We start from the raw sequence: 16,485 nt of genomic DNA, 5'->3' as shown, positions 1-16,485 counted from the left end.
TCCCAGTAACACACTAAAAGGGCAATAATTATCTATCCAGTTCCCCAGAGAAATTAATTCCTCCAAGTACAGCACTTGCAATGTATTACTTAGGCTACTAGTGCTTTCCACACACAGCCTTTCAGGAGGGTGCTTGGGGCAAATCTGGCAGGAGCATCTTTCCATCCCGTTAACCAGGCTGGAGCTGTTTCCCTTAACAGATGCTCCGTTATTTGAGTGAGGCTGGGATGGCAGGGTTCATAACAAGAAGAGATGCCCGTGGGTATCGGAGGCATCCACATGGGGCTAGAAGGTTTTAGGGGAGACCTCTGCCTTTGTCTGGACTTCAGGACTGAGCCCAAAGCAATTCAGCTGCCCAAGCCCAAGGCAGGCTGGATTGCCGCCTGGGTCAGATCTCCATGGGCTCCAACAGGAGCCGGGCACCAAGAGCGCGTGCAGATGCCAGGACACAGTTTGGGACCTACATCTGGAGGGGACTCCTGCCCCAGCCACCAGTCCCAGCCAGGGAGGATGTTTTCAGGCAGGTGCTGATAGCATTCCTCCTCCGTCTTTTCCAAGCACTTTCTGGAAATGAGTCAACAGACTCAGGAGCCCATCCATCAGTCTGTCCTCCAGCTGCCCGAGGAGGAAATGGATGCAGTGAGGTGAAGTCTGTTTAGATTTGCTAAAAGCATGCCTGTCTTCTTGCCTTGCTCACTGTTTATGAGAGGGGAGAGGGCAGAGAAAAGACGCACCTGGACGAGGAGATGGAGACATTGGTGATAGCTCATGCCTCTGGGAAGGCTTTTGGCTAGGATAGCCTTACTTCTGCTGAGTAAGGATGATCCTTACCCCAGGCACAACCCAATGCAACCTAATTGCAGAACAAAAATCCAGGTCACAGCACCCCCTTTCCATTCCCTTTTTCCCTAACCAAGATGCAGCGGGTTAACACAGTCTTTCAAGCCATTCAGCTTTTCACCAACAGCCTCCAGGTCTGCCCAGACCAGCCACTGCACTGGCTCAGGGATGCCCCGCTGCCACCCTTGTCCCAGGTGAAGTTCACTCCGTCCCCTCTAACCAGCCTGTGCAAGAGCCCAGAGAGCTCAAGGAGGTGCAGAGACCAGAACTATCAGAGATTGTGTCTCCTAATGAAAAAAGGAATCAGGTAACCATGGTAACACCCAGCAGGGAAACCATGGAGACCAAACTAATGGTATGGGGCAGCAGGTACTGCTGGGAGGGAAATTGTCCCTGTCCTAGATGGGTGGTGGGTGTCCCAACCACCCATGAAGCCCCATGGGATGAAGTGTCCCAAAGGCCGTGGAGAGCAAAGTCCTGGGCATGAGTGAGCAGCCAGCCTGCCGATAAAAGCACAAGGGTTGATGCTGGAGGAGACAACCCAGTGCCAAGAAGCTCTGAAGCACCAGCAATGCTCAGGAGGTCAGGAACAGCAGGGTCTGAGGCTGGGATGTCTGTGGAAATGCCAGGACCCCAAAGCAAGCAGGGACCCCAGGACATCAGTGTGAGGACAGCAGAGCAAGGTCGGGGAGGACGGTCTCACCCCAGGACTCGGCGCTGGGCTCAGCGAGCTGGCAGAGCTGGAGCGCAGGCAGCAGGTGAAGGCAGGGCCACGGAGGGTGCGCTCAGGGGTGCCGCCAGCCTGGTGGCACCGTCCCCATGGGGTGAAGTGTCCCACTGCAGAGCTCTCCTGGGGGTGGCATTTTGGTGCCGTGTGGCTCTGCAAAGTTGCACGGGCTCAAAGGTGGCAGCAGGGTGACCTTGGTGCTGCCAGCCCCTTCCTATCCTAACCCTGCTTATCCCAAACTACAGAAAAGGACCAAGCATCACTTTTCCCTTCACCCCCTCAGTGCTGGCATCCTCCGGGGAGGCTACAGAGGTATTTTGTGACCATCCTCAGCCCTGCGTGTCGTGAGGCTCCAGGTCTTTAAGTGGGTAAATGCTCCAACTTCTCCATTTCCCATGAGCAGAGCTTCTTATTTCAAGACAAAGCCACCTGCCTGCCCGTTAATCTCCCCCAAATCCAGCAGAAGCCCAGCGATCCCATTTAAATGGGGTTGTTTTATCTGTGGCTCTGGCCCAGTGTCAACTGGGATGGATGCTCCCTTTTAACTCCACTGTGTGCAACTGCCCATACTGATTTGTATTTAGGATAAGTGTGATCTGCAGCCCTTGTTCATTAGTTACCTCCCACAAGCAGCAGGCATGAGGGAAACAAATGGGTTATTTTACTCACATCTAATCCATTGCCCTTGGAAACCCACTGATCTCTGAAGCTGTCATAATTGAAAGGAGGATGCTAACAAGACTGATGCTGAACAGAGCAGGGTAAATAAGGGATAATTTGGTTTAGTGACTGAACTGAGGAGTCAAAACTCCAAGTTATTCTGTGAACAGGGAAATTCATTAAGCCCTAGTTTGGTTTGGATTTTCTTATGCCTCCCAATGGGATAATCTGGCTGTCAAAGATGGAGAAAAAGGAAAAACAAGGAGTTTTACTGTGTTATGCAAGGAGCAGTGCAAGAAGTTGGGGAGCTAGCCACATCCCTTCAAACCCTAGGCTGCACCACAGCAGCGTGGGGGGACAAGGCAGGGAGCTAAACACAAAATCTCTTCCCCCTGTGGCACCAGGTCCAGCTGGAGATGTTGCACCAGGTCCCTGGCTCTGGGGGGAGAGCAGCGCATCTCCCACGGTGGTCTCGGAGGACCCGGAGGCTCGTGGAGGCTCTCTGGGCACCACCGAGCTCTGCGCAAGCCACACGCTCAGGTCACGCGAGGTGACACCAGCAGCAGTCCAGGAGCGAGTGAGCACAGCTTGTTCGAGACACCTCCCGCCTGGGAAAACATCTGTCCTGCCAACGGAGACACACGCAAGAGCCTTGGAGGACAATCTGAAAATAATTTTGAGTTTCCCACTGAGGGTCGGGGGTTTAACATGTTTTCCCCTGTCCGCAGAGAGTAGGTATCTTCAGTGCAGCCCAGCAAGTCCAGAAAAGGCAGGTATCTGGTATTAACCTGTCTCCTACATTGCATCTGAAGGGGATTAAATACGCATAGCATGCAGCCAGGTCTTCCTTTTTTTTTTTTTTTTTAATTTTCCCTTTGTCATTTCCCTTTTTAATCATTTGGCACGCTTTAGGGATTAAACGCCTTGTTAGAAAATTCATGTTACGTGTATCTCTTGTCCCTGAAAGAGATGACACAATCCAAACAGTCTGTATGCGCTAAGAATAATGTCTATATTTTCTTAACAGAGAAACTACACATGTTAAGATTTTAGAAATACTGCTGCCTTATCTGCCCAGCGGGAAGGAAAGCACACGTTCCTGCAGCAAGGTTAATGAACGGCTCCCAGCCCCGCGCTGCTCGGTATTCCCCTCGACGTGCCCAGAGCCAACCTTAAATCCTTCCTGAGAGCTTTTACCTCTGCCTGACACAATGACGGATGGGAGAATAACGGCCGAGCTGAGATGCCGATGCAGAACAGCGGCAAATCACTTTGGGGACGATTAAGCAGCGCAGGGTTTAAGGCAGAAATAGCAACAAGTTTTTTTCCTCTTCGCCCCTTGCAGCATCCCCCTCGTGGGTCAGGGGATGGATGGGGACATGGGCATCATGTCGGTACCCAACAGGTCCCTATCTGCAAGGTACAAAAAAGATCCAGAGTTAGGAGTTGCCAGAACATCCCCAGTCTGCAAAGTCCTTCCCGCAGCGTGCTTAGGCTTTCACTCATCAAAATAAAGGTAAGGGAGAAAACTTGTCACAGCATATAATGACCTCTCCTGGGGGGAAGTGACTGGTAGTGGAGGCTCTTTAATCAAGCAGGCAACGGGAGGTTGAAAGAGCCGGAGACTAAACTTGGAGCAAGCAAAGATGAAAGTAGGAATAAGATCAGAGCTTCCCAGGACGACCTTTCCGAGGGAACCGGCTACCCTGGGATTCAAATGAAGCCTTCATATCCACTTAGGAAACCTCCACGAAGGCTTCCTCAAGCCCCTCAAGGATGAACCACGGCTGGAGCTCTGCAGGGATCAGCTCAGGAGGTGTATCTTCTGATCCCCATCAGGACACGGACCACCCGGGATGCCTGTGTATGGCACGGGGTGGAGGAAGGTGTTAGGACCTGGTGCCCAGCCCGGTGCGGTGCTCCCGGTACCCACAGCCCCCTCCGTGCTCAGCTCTCAACATCTTATCTTCTCCCCACCACCCGTGCTCAGACATCTCCTGCAACCTGGCTTGGGCACCACGTTTAAATCCTTTAACCATGGCCCAAGCTCCTCTAAGGCTGGGCAGGGTGTGAACCATTTGGATATCATTATATGAGCATCGTATGTAATTTCCAGGCCTGAAGGCTATGCAGCACTTCCAGGGAAGGGGATGCGGTCCTGCTTGGTATGCATGACATTGGTCCTAAAGAACTTCCCTGAGTGTTTTCCTAAAGACATCTTTTGGACTTTCATGCAACACTGCAAAAGTTCCTTTAAGGGCAAATCCCCTTCCTGACTGCAGCAACTCGGGAAGCTGCCGGAGGCTGGGTTTCTGCAGCCAGACCTACCACGAGTTCCTCAAGACCCGGGGCAGCTGCAGAGGAGGCAAAGCTGCTGTGTCCTGGCCACGGTGAGGTTGTCCTGCTTTCGCATCTGTGGGGAGCTGGGAATTGGCACTAAACTCATGCAAAAGGTTGTCTTCTGCCAAATCAACCCTACGGGGGGACTTGGCCAGCCCTAACCTCACCTGCATATGGCTTTCTCAACCATCTGCAGAACCCAGAAAGGATTTACTGGGATTTTCTCTCTTCTGTTGACTTGAAATACAAGTTAATCATGCTGAAGACTCAGGTCTTTTCACATTTTCCCTCTTGCTTCCTTTTTTTTCTCCCTTGTTTTTTTCTTGCTTTGTAGCTTTTCCAGCTCTGGGAAAGCTGCAGAGCAGTGAAAGGGACTGTCAAAGCTGTTTCTTAAAGGCAAAACTGAGAAAACCATCCACTTGTTTGAGAACTGCTCCTGGATTTTGCTCCCCCCCCTCCCCCCCGCCAGCTCCAATCATCCTGGTTCAATCTTGACCTTGCATTTTCAGCTGTAGCTTGCCTTTTGTGCTCCCCACCCCAGGGCAACTCTGTTCTTTCCAGCAGAGATTCCTCCAGGCCCTCCCAGGCAACTCTTGAGAGAGACAAAAGCTGCGCTGGAGCTTACTTGCCAAAAAAACCCCTTGTTATATTGGGGTCCCCGAATTGCTCACCACTGAGTGGCCTCATGTGTGCTTTGCCCCTTGCATCACCTGCAGCCAAAGTGCAGGTCCCTAAAAGCAATGATGCACAGGGGCTGCCCCAAATAAGAGGGGGACAGCCAAAGAGAGCCAGCTGGGAGGGAGGAAAAAGGTCAAAGGATGCTAATAAGAGGTATAAAAGAATGGTAATAAGGTGTCCCCAAAGTTTCCTTAACTGCACCTATACTCAAGGGGCCATGGAAGCCTTACACATAAAATTGTGCCACTCTCAGTGCTGCTGTATAATTACACATCCCTGTTAGGGAAGAAGCTTCTCATTTCCCAGGGTACTGTAGCATCAAGGACATATTAATGAACAATCTCATTTAATTACTTCCCCTCCACAGGACAGATGGCATGGAGGGGGGTGGGAGACAGATGTTCACCGCGAGCCCACAGTAAGACATCGTGGTTCCCAAATGAAGCCCCAGCCCTAGCAAACAACTGGGAGATACTGGAAAAGAGGATGCCTCTGCCCAGACCCTGGCAGTGCCCTGGGACAGCCGGGCACAAGCCTCTCCTAGAGGCCAAGAAGCCCTGACAAGGATCTAGCAATCACCATCACTGATTTCTAGTGCCCTAACTGTGTAATTACAGGGATTACACTGATTAGAGAAAAGCAGGGCACATGCAAGGGGGAAGAAATATGTTTCACTTAATACCGCTATTTCACTTAATACCACAAATTTGCTTTCAGACACGAGAGGAGCATCTGGGGACAGCTTGCTTCGGGGGGGTGGAGACCCTCTCCGGGGGCATTTCTCCATCCCTCATCCCAATCCAGCCATGGACCAAAGCAAACCCCACTGAGATGTCTCCCTCATGCTCATTTTGGGAGCATCCAAGTACTTTGTAGATTTCCTGCAGGGGCTTTCAGTGCTGACGGTTCATTTCTGGGATATTTATGATCTTAAAAAAAAAAATAAAATTGTTTCTCTTGAAAGGCAAAAAATGAGCAACCTCACCATTCCTATAATCAGAGAGAGTCTCTTGTTGAGACCCATCCAGATTTCCTCCTGACGTCACGAGCATCCATCACCTGTCTGGGACTTAAAATATATGAAAACACACAAATGCAAATATCTGTGCAGGAAACGTGCTATCCCGAGGAACAGCAAAAAGTAAAAAGAAATTCTGAGTTGTGCTTAAGGAATCAGACAATTGCTTTGGAGGACTTAATTAAAATCCAGGAACTAAATATATTTAGATACACTGTCAGTCTGAATTACACCAAGTGTGTTTGACTTTCACATGTTTAATTAAAGTTCTTTGCATGACGGGCTGCACAAATCTCACAGCTCAACTTTACAAGCTCCTGGAACAAATGTTTTAAGAATGAAGAGCTCTCAGAGGCATCGAAAGTTGAAAGAAAACTGAAAAAATGGGAGGAAGGCTGTATCCCCACGTGCATGGGGGAGGTGGGGTGGGACAGAAGGATGCGTTTTGGGGAGGTTTTTTGTTTTCCAGATATCGATTGAGATCTGGGACTGTGGGGTCCTGCGATGGGTAGGGTCCTGCGATGGGAGCTCATAGCTAGTATCCACCCCCCCCCCGCCATCCTGCAGAGTTTGGGGGAGATGCCCCATTCCCGCATCCCCACCGGGCACTGCACTTGGTACCCGGCTGCGCTCTGCAACCGCGGTGCCCGCATCCCTTCGCCCCGACAACCCGGCGGTGAGCTGGCAGCGGGGGCAGACACCATCACCGTCCCGTCCTCCCAAAACCCAGCTGGGCTGAGAGAGAGCACAGATGAAGTTGTTTATTCAGGGCCGAGATGCTCGTGCCAGGCAGAGCCACATGCCCGGCCGGTGCCCCACCGGCTTGGGGGGGGAACCAAGCTCAGTGATGCCGAAACCTCCCGGGACAGGCGCCAGGCGGGTTCCCCCCGTGCCAGCCGTCCCACGCACCGTGTCACCGCAGTCACCCCTGCGCTGCCTGAGAGCCCGTGCTAATTAGCCTGTGTTTTAATATCCCTCTCTGCTGTTTTCGCCTTCGCCACTTGACATTTGGAGTTATGTAAACACGATGAGCCGTGGCAGACTTTGTGCTTTTTTCCATTCAACGGCACTGCTGAGATTACCTCCGCGACCGCGGCGGCCAGCAGCGTGTCAGCTGGGAGCATCGCAAGCGTGAGAGGACCGTGCTTCCCCGAAATGTGCTGCCACCCCTCCGTCCCTGCCGGATGGCACGGGGGTTCCCACCAGCATCTCCTTCCATGCGTGGGGGCACCACCAGCCCCCAGCCCTGCTGCTTTGGGGGATCCTTGCCAAATCCCCCTTTGGGGAATTCTAGCCAGCCTAGCTCTTGGGACATTTTCTGCACAGCTTTCCCCCTCCACATTGTCCCAATCCCATCCTTGGCTGGTTGCTTACTCCTGCGAAGTGCCGCTCTGCCCCATCCTCACGTTCGGTAATGTGACTCTGTGTCCCTCTCCGGCTTGCCAGCAGGACGTGGGAAGGGCTTTTCATCCCTTTGGGACAACATCTCGCTGTCCTGGTAAGCACAGCAGAAGGGATGGGAATCACCCGGGAAAGCTGTGGCAGAGAGGTGGCTCACAAACACTGCGGGGAGCATGGTCAGTGTGACAGTCCAGCTTTAGGTGTCTTTCCAGGTGGTGGGGACAAAGAGATGTCTCCTGGGTGTGATTTACCTCCTCCTGGAGCCGCCGTTGGAACAAATTCATGTGACTCCTGCCCCAAAAAGTAGCTCTGATGAGGATGTCCCCGCTGCATGCATCGCAGCACCGGGATGGGTCCTGCTCTGTGCCGGCACAGCACTCCCACCGCCCTCACCGCTCGGCTGCGGAGGGTCCCGAGAAGTGGGGGTCCCCCTTTGCAGAGCCAGCATGGCCCCGAGGGTGAGGAGGTGCAGGATGCATCCCATTGCCTTGCACCCACTCAACAGGCTCCTGTCCGGAGGGGTTTCTCCTGGATCTGCAGAAGACCCCTTCCCGCAGGCAGGACTTTGGGGTGCTGGCCCTGATGCCACGCAGCTCCCTCCCTCCTCCCCAGCAGAAAAATCCCCCTTGGGAGACAAAACCAGTCCCCCAGGCGAGATGACTGGTGCAGAGCTTCCCCCCTTCTTATTTATTCCTGCAGCATCCCCAGCGCAGAGCGAGCCGGAGACAGTCAGAGTCTCGCCACGCGTCTGCCATGGATCATTTCAGATGAACACTTTGCATTTCGGGAGGGCTATAAAATGCTCAAGCGAGCCTTTCCCCGGGCTGCCTCTGCAGTCATTACCCGCCGAACAGACAATAAAGAAGACACAACTGTGCATGTTCCCATAATAGCGGGACGGAGGGCTCCAGCAGGCAGCTCACGCTCGCCCGCCTTGATTGCTTATGCAGATAACGGGGCAGCGAGCACAGCAGCACCGTCAGGGAGCAGCTCTGGTTTGCCTTTGTACAACTGGATTTTGCACAGAGCTGGGGGCAGAGAGGGTTTTTTTTTTCACGTTGGGAGTCAGAAAACAAACACTTTGTTATTATGGATCATCTGTTTTATGCAAGTATCTAACAGCCCTGCCTAACACCAGGCGTGCTTTGTGCCGCTGGCTGGCTGAATACACAATAAAACACATCTCTAGTCCAAACAAGCTCCAGTCTAAACACGGAAAGGTGGGAAAAAGCCAATGTCACCGGCTCGGGTAATCGGAGCACGGAAAGATTAAAGAAGTTGTCAAAGGCGGTAAAGAGCATCAGATCGATCCAGCAAACATCCACCTGCCGCTTCCGTAGCCGGAAAAACACAGCAGGACAGGAACTGGGGCTGTAAGGGCGGGCGCCTACCTGGGTTAACCTTTACCTGGTTAAACGGTGCCGGTGGCTGTGCCAGCCGATGCCCGGGCTGGTGGCGAGGGGGGACCCCACCTTCAGGAGGGATCCGAGATGGGATCTGGGAGCAGACAAGGTGGGGAAGGGGCAGCGGTGGTCAGCGGGAGAGGCAGTTTTCCAGGGGCAGAAGAGGAGGAGAGGGCTTGCTAGGAGCTAAGCTGGGTCTGGACAAAATCAGCCTGCATTTGCAAAACACTGAGCCTGACTTAATTAATGGGACATGCTGGAGGGCGGGAAGAGTGCAGTAAACAACCATGTCACAGAATCATGGAATCACGGAATCATAGAATGGTTTGGGTTGGAAGGGACCTTAAAGATCATCTGTTTCCAACCCCCTGCCATGAGCAGGGACATCTTCAACTAGATCGGGTTGCTCAGAGCCCCGTCCAACCTGAGCTTGAATGGTTCCAGGGATGGGGCAGCTACCACCTCTCTGGGAAACATATGATTGAAGGGATGAAGGGAATAAGATGGGCAATGAAGGGTTTTCCTTCCCTTTCCCCCTTGCTTTCTCCCCATGCCTGTGTGAAAGGCAGGAATCTCTGCTAGTATTCAGGGTATACTCAGATTTCCCAGGCAGATTTGACCAAGACCCACAGAGGCAGCCACATGGATGAGCTGGGGCATCCTCCTGCGGCTCCGGAGCTGCTTGGAGGCCAGCAGATAAAGTGAGCAGGGGTGGGCATGGGTCCTCTTCTCAACGGAGAAGAGCTGCTGGCGGGGTTTTCTGCAGCTCTGTGCCCAACAGCACCCACAGGTGACATGGAAAAGTGGCACGAAGTGGGCTGGGACACTCAAACCCAGCCTGCAGCCAGGCAGGGTGAAGAAGGAACTCTCGCTGCAGGCTGCCTTGGCAGGAGATGGGTCATGAAATTCAACATTGACGAGTGCAAAGTAATGCACCAGGGAAAGAGAGACCCACAAGGGGCTTTAAACACACTACGACTGCTTGAAGAGGTGCCCAGGCTCGAGGGCAAACCTCACGTTAGGTGTTTCCAGGAAGGCAAGGGTGAGCGAAGGAGGGCATCACTTCCAGCTGTGTGTTTGGGGGTGTCAAAGGAGGACATTGCTTCCAACTGTGCTTTTGAGAGTGTCATGCAGCTCTGGAAAGCACGTCCCCAGGAAAGCTGTGTTAGATGGCACAGGGTGGCCAGTGGAGCAGCTCAGCTGCCCAAGGAAGAGAGGAAGGAGAGAGCAGGGGTCTTCCACCCAGAAAAGGGGCAGCTCAGGAGGGTGTGAGGCCTGCAGGCTCGGGGCCACCTGAAGAAGATGAATAGGAAGCAGTCCTTGCTGTGGGCTAGACCCATCCTAGAGCCTGGGTCCAACCCAGGGGGGGAATTCCCACCCTGCAGACCTCTTTGCCATGCAAAAGGGTCGAGGAGCTCCTTCCCCTCCACCCGCAGCATGGAGGAGCTGGTGTCCCCTTCCCTAGGGCTGCAGCAGAGTGTTTGGCACGTCCCTTAGGTTTAATGAGGATTTCACTCTCTTTGGACACCAGGTGTGTCAGTGACGCTTGCACTGTCCCCGTCAGTGGGCACTGCTTCCCCATCAAGGCTGTGACCGTGTCCACGTTCCTCCTCCTGAATCCGGTGGTGGTTCCCACCAGCCAGCGGTGCAGCTCCTGGACCTGCAAACCACAGAGTGCTCCCAGTGACACCAGCATAGCCTTTGAGGCGGTGACCCTCAAATTTCTGCTGTAGTAGAGCACCTCAGAACTCCCCAGCATGTTTTAATGACTGATGACATAGTACCGTCTGCGCACCGCCTTATATAGTCCTCCCTGACACTTTGGATTTTATCCCTACATCATCCTTTTGATGGTTGGAGCTTTTCCAGCAAAGTAAAATTCTTTCGGAAAATGCTGGTCCCTGGAGCACCACATGTTTTGGTTTGTTTTTTCAGTATCTCAGGTTCAGTGAACTCTTGCTGGTGCCCAGGCCAGGTCCATGGGGCTCTGCCTGTCCTCTCTGCAGAACATTCCGGGATGGGGGACCTTCTCCCAGCACCTCCATCTCCAAGCTCTCCAGCTTGGCTCCAGTGGTGCTTGCACAGCAGGGTGCTGGGTCCCTGCTCAGGGTGCCCAAACCACCAGCTCTTCCACACAGGACAACCCCCAGCAGGTTTCTCATGCCTCTTATGGGGTCTGCAGGTAACCCCCCCATACCCCATCCTCCTGAGGGAGCTGCTTGGGGTCAGCCCGGTGGGATTTCCGGGGGGGGATCAGCGTGGGGAGGTCTCACTCCTGAAGCGCTGATGAAGGGGGGGTTTTGAACACATTTTCCCCCACGAACTTTAGCCATCTCAGGCTATTTCAAGGCCATCTTCATATCCTGCCCTTGGCTTTTGCTTCAGAGGGGATGCTCCAACCCTTTATTTCTAACCAGGCTGCTGCTCCTCCCCTCCTGTCCACCCCATCACCCCATCACATTTGGGGTTACCTCTCCCAGTCCCTTCTAGCACCACAGGAGCAGCAGAACATGACAGCCAGGATCGGTCTGCACTGCAAAGGAAAATCCCTTCCCACTGTGCAGGGACATGCAACAGCCTTGTTTGGATGGTGGGTTTTAATTCCAGACATGGCTGAGCTGTCCCAGTCCCCAGGCCCCAGATGGTGACAGCCCCACGGGGCTCCCTGTCCCGCAGGGGATTTTCTCCCTTCTCCCCAGGCACCCAGGTCCTGGAGAGGGCCCTGCAGACAAGCAACACCATCTCGGTGGGCTGGGAGTCAAAGCAGCTGGAAAATGCAGCCCGGTTTTGCAAACTTCAGCACTCTCCCCATCAGAAGAGAGCCTGTCCCTGCCCCAGCTCTGCTGCCCGGGCAGGAGGCACCCCGTTATTTCTACCTTGCCCTTCCTCTGTCACTCACCCCTGCTCCATGTCGGGAGCAAGAGATGCCGGAGTGCAGGTCCCATACAAGCAGGCACGGTCCCCACGGGATCCGGGTGCCTCAGGCTCCCCCCATGCCCAGACAAGTCCCCAGTTGCATAGTCCGAATCAGCGAGGGAAGCGATATGGGAAACTGAGGCAGGAGAAGCGGTTGTCCCTTGCCTGCACATCCATTGCATGTCCCTGCACCGCAGCTGGGTCATGCACAGAGCACAGCCCCTATTGCCCCACGTCGCGGCACCAGCGTGGGGCAAAAACTGAGCGGAGATGCAGCAAGGTAAATTCGGTGTCCGTGCAAGCAGCCAGCTTGGAAACCAGCCCAAAGGATTGGGGGTCCCATAACCCACCTTCTGCCTGACCGAGCTGCCAGTGAGCACAGAGCACAGTTTGCAAGCTGCTGGTGCCCTCTAAAGGGAGAAGCAAAGGGAAAAATCCCCAGCAGCTTGGCCCCAGCGCAGCAGGACAGCCACCCTGCTGCAAGACAGATGTCTTCTGCTTCAGAAACAAGGCATGGATTTTGGCAGGGGGGGCTCCTTCCACCAGCAGCACCACGCAAGCAGCCTGGTCTTGCCCCTGCTCCGACCCTGCCTGCGAGAAGCCAGGGCTGCAGAGCGAAGGGACCTGATTATCAAAGCCCTGGTGAGCACAAGAAAGCCACAGAAACCCGGAGAGACACTTTAAGGGTATAAACTTGAGGCGGTTTTAATTTGCTTCTTGTCCTAGGGAGAGTTGTACAGCTCAAAGTGGCCAAAACAAATATGTGCTTCATCAGGACCGTGTTGTTCCTCAGCCCGCCAAGATTGCCCCCCTGGCACCTCACCCGCTGCAGGGGCCAGCCCGTCTGCCGCAGCAGCCCCAAAACTCCATGCAATGCGGGCAACACCAGAAAATGGGGCTGTTTGCTGGACCTGTGCTGCTTGGGAACAGGGAGGGGACATGTACCCACCCTCCTGGGCTGATGGAGAGCAGATATTATGGGTGTGAGCGCTCCAGAGCAGGGGCTCACCTTCCCCTACCTTCAACATTTCTTATTAAAGACATTCAGAAATGTGGAAAGGATTGTCTGCACCATTGGCAGGGCTTAGGTGCTCATATGCTGAAAACATCTCCATTTCTCTTTGCATCAAAAGGCTACTGAAACAGGGTCACCAGAACTGGCTGTTCAAACTATCTCCTGGAAAGGCCAAGATATTCTTGGTGCCTTCACGAGAGTGCTGGGGAGGTGGAAGGAAAAGGAGCCAGGAAAGCGATTGAAATGTCTCTTGCCTCTGTTACACTGGGTGCAATATTTGCCAGCATGGTTTAAATCTTGGAAAACCACCCTGCTGTTCTCAGGAAGGTTTCTTCACTATGGGATTCTTTTGCATCTGTTTTCATTTGCTTTCCTGTGCTGAAACCCTGCAGGGTGTATTCAGGCAGCCCTCTTTTCCCTGCCTGCAGGTCAGTCCTGCCAGGCACCGCATCTGCACCGTGCCCTCCACACACCACACTTCTGCACTTGAGGACGTGCTAGGCAGTGACAAAGCATGTCCCAGGCTAAAAATAGACCCCACGTTGGGTATTTGCAGTAAGATCACCTCCCCTGCCAGCTCCCTGCCAGGCAGCCCTTTGGAGGGGATGTGGAGTCACCTCCTGAGGACGGGTTTGGTAACCCCTGGGGTGCCTGTCTGCTGCCGTCACGTTTCAGGGACTGGGGAGAAGAGGGACAGGTTTCCCCACAATGGGGAACCACCTTGTAGGGTTTGGTGCTTGGACCGTGCCGCGCACGAAATAAAGACCAGGGGTTTCTCTACGTGCCGGGGTGGCTGGAAGGATGAGTTTGTCTTAGAAGTCTTGGCCAGGGCAAAGAAAATAAGAGACATTTATCTGCGGCACTGGCTTTGATGTGCAGGGGAGCTCCAGGGAACTTCAAGGACAGGGTTATGGAGCTCCTCCAGCATCTGCGGGGAGGGGGCTGGTGGTGCTGAGGGGCTCAGGCTGATGTTGAGGAGCTGCAGAGGGGTCTCACAAGAGTGTGAATAGGCAAAAAAAATCTTCACTTGGCATCTAAAATGTTAGCCTCCGAGTTGGCCATGGTCCAGAGCCGTCAGCAAAAGGACGATCTGGGCTTGGCCCCCTCGGGTGGGAGCTGTGAGCTGGGGAGAGCAGGCAGGGGTGCTCCATGAACACCAGCAGCCCCCACAAACCCACCAGAGAGCTCACAGGAGGAGGGTGAGGGGTGACATACCCACAGCCCCTCTCTGTCATGCAGGCGGGTGGGCAGATGCTCAGTTCCCAATCCTGCAGCATCCCCCTGGGTGCCTAAAAGCAATCTCAGGATCAGATCCTGGACCTGCAAGGGGTGACCCCTGTGATCTGCTGATCTCCCCCCAGCCTGGCCCTCTGCACTAAAGATCTCAAACCTCTTCTTTAATTCAGGGGTCCGTCGTGTGATACAGCACCCACACAAGAACCTCCCCAGGACACCTCAGCAGCCACGTCTGAGTCAACATGCAAAGCCCTTCCAGGGAGACAAATGAAATTTGGTGGAAATTATGCCATTAATTAATTTTGTCTTATAGTTCAAATAAATAGATCTCTCTTGCTGTTTGGCCTTTGCACCACTGGCTCAAAGTGACTTTCTTCTTTGTGGCTGCTGCAAACATCCTTCCCGCCCCATAAATGCTGCGTGGTTGATCTTGGCCGAGGAACAAGCCCTAAAAAGCATGCACAACTCTGTCTCACTGCGAATGATGACCTGACAGGAGTTTAAAGTGATTTTAGTAACGCACTAGAATACATGAAGACTTTCCCTGGTGTGTTAAACCCGAGCTTTTGAAGTGCTGCAGTAGTAAGTCCCCATCAGCTTGCTCTAACTGGATGAAATGTGCTGGCTGGGAAGTGAGGAGGAGATAAGTTTAAAAGGGTTATTTCACTTCAGATGTCAGCGAGTGGGGGGAAAAAAGTCAATAAAAAGCTACGAAAAAAACCATCTCTGGGTTTCCAAAATAGCTGCTACAAAGAGCCCCTCATTGCTAAGCTACTTTTGTGTTTCGAATCAGGCATGGGAATCAGACAGGAGGCTGGTTATGAACCAGCTGAGTAAGGAAGAGCCCGGGGATGTGGCTGGGGTGGAATTGGGGCAAGGACGCGAGGCTGCTCCTGTCCCTGGCAAGGCAGCAGTGACCAGGGCTGAGCTGGACCTCCGGCCTCTGCCCTCCCAGCAGCTCCAAGCTGGGGTAGGAGATGGACATCTGCCTGTAATGGTGCAGAAGTGGGGTCAGGACCCCTTCTCCAGCCCCGTGGGCAGAAGCCACAGGCTGACAGGCAGGGAAATACTCTTCAGAGGTAAGCAGATATTTCTCAAACGCTGGCACAGCTTGCAAGGGTGCCCACTGGTGGCCCAAAGGTGCCAGACCCCTCATGGGTGGGTGGCATATGGGGACAGAGCCCCGGTCGTCAGCATCAGTGACAGACTCTGTCCGTGCCCCACCATGTCATCCACTTCCAAAATCACAGGAGAAAATATGTCTTCTCAAATAAATTAAGCAGGGCTAAGGCTGTGTGCTGCCCCTTGCCCACACTGGGACACTGTCCTACCAGCCCTGGCATGGCTTAACCCATCCTAACGTGCTCTCCGTGGTGCACGAGCCCTCCCAGAGGATGGAGGAATTAAGCTCCCCTTCCTCCTAGCAAAGCAAATCCTCCCTAGACTCCTTGTCCTTGTAGTCAGTCCTCCTGAGAGTAGTTTTCTTCCACCAGTTTCTCTGGTAGCTTTTTGAAACCATGTCAGATTTTGCTGTGCCCAGCATCCTGAGAAGGGGACTCCCGTGGTTTGGAAGAATTACCCCGCTGGGTTTGCTCTGAACCTGACAATGGCCACCTCTTGTGGTCCTGTTCAGCTCTTCTGCGGGATGAGACATTGAACAACCGACCCCACCGACCCCCTGTCCTCTCTCTTCCAGGCTGATGGGCTCTATGTTGCGTGGCTGTTTCTTGCACTGACGCCATGTGGACCTCCAGCTGCTCCAATACCCTTCCCTGAACCTTCTCCCGCTCCAGCATCTTACCCTCTCCTGCTCCTGCTCCATCATCTCCTCCTGGAGGCAGGACAGCCATGCCATGCACAGGCAGCAGGGAGGGCAACCCCCCATAGGCTTCCAATGCTGCCTGCTCTGCTCTCCACTCTTTTCCTAATTATTCCTGGGGTCTGATGTGCTTTTTTGGCCACTGCCAGCCACCTGCCCGCTGTGAACCCATGGTCTGGCTGCTGGGTGGTACCACTGGGCTGGAAACCCCACAGGTGATTTTAGCAGCATCTTCCCCAGAGACCCTCCTGCAGCCTTGTCTTCGTTACCTGGATGATTTCATGCTGTCTGCAAGCTCATCACCCCGTCTGAGGTCACTGGTGACTATGCTGAAGTCTATGTGCTCTTCCCCACCATTGCGACACTTCAGCAGTCATCCCAACCCAGGCGAGAGGGTCCTGGGTGACCCCCCACCACCGCGAACAGAGCCCA

This window comes from Buteo buteo, chromosome 17 (genome assembly GCF_964188355.1).
Source record: "Buteo buteo chromosome 17, bButBut1.hap1.1, whole genome shotgun sequence".
NCBI lineage: Eukaryota > Metazoa > Chordata > Aves > Accipitriformes > Accipitridae > Buteo > Buteo buteo.
The sequence above is the reverse complement of the archived record's forward strand: the minus strand, read 5'-3'. Positions refer to the sequence as shown.